This window comes from Berghia stephanieae, chromosome 15 (assembly GCF_034508935.2).
Source record: "Berghia stephanieae isolate SIO BIC M18660-M18661 chromosome 15, UCSD_Bste_1.3, whole genome shotgun sequence".
Classification (NCBI taxonomy): Eukaryota; Metazoa; Mollusca; class Gastropoda; order Nudibranchia; family Aeolidiidae; genus Berghia; species Berghia stephanieae.
The window spans coordinates 19,266,658-19,267,127 of NC_088374.1; the positions used below are offsets into that span (position 1 = coordinate 19,266,658).

The 470-nt window shown below is 37.7% G+C and overlaps 1 protein-coding gene across 1 annotated transcript in view; it reads right to left on the reverse strand.

Moving 5' to 3' along the window:
• The window catches only part of LOC144960516 (dynein axonemal heavy chain 6-like), a 122,682-nt gene extending 122,212 nt beyond the window's left edge, over positions 1-470 (reverse strand). Inside the window, exon 1 of the mRNA XM_078893699.1 lies at positions 337-470. The gene's annotated coding sequence lies outside the window, so the exon portion shown is untranslated. The remainder of the gene's footprint in view (positions 1-336) is intronic.

Genomic DNA, 470 nt, shown 5'->3' on the forward strand with positions numbered 1-470 from the left:
TGGGATTATTCTTAGAGGCTTATGATTATAATAATGATTATAATTATAAAGTATTATAGTGTAGAAATATAAAGCAACGTGGAACTAGCATATCAATTAAAGTAACCTAGTACCCGCAATTTTTCACAACGAATTTGATTTTTAAACTGCAAACCTCGGCAAATATTATCACTACTCGACATTCGGTTCTTTAATTCTCTCATTCTCATTCTCACGCTCATATTCTCCGCCTCCACTCCATCGATTGTTTTGTCTATAAACCAGACTGTTCCCTGATTTTCCGACGAAAATAAACATCAATCACTGCATTCACACTCGTGGTACAAATATGCTTACCAAAATCACGTTCCCTGGGCGATTGCTGTCAATTATGCAGCATCCTTCCCTGTCGCGTGCATCAAATATTCAACAAGAATTACAGTTTACATCACGCAAACGGCGGCCATTGCACAACAAAGTAGCTTGGCAAC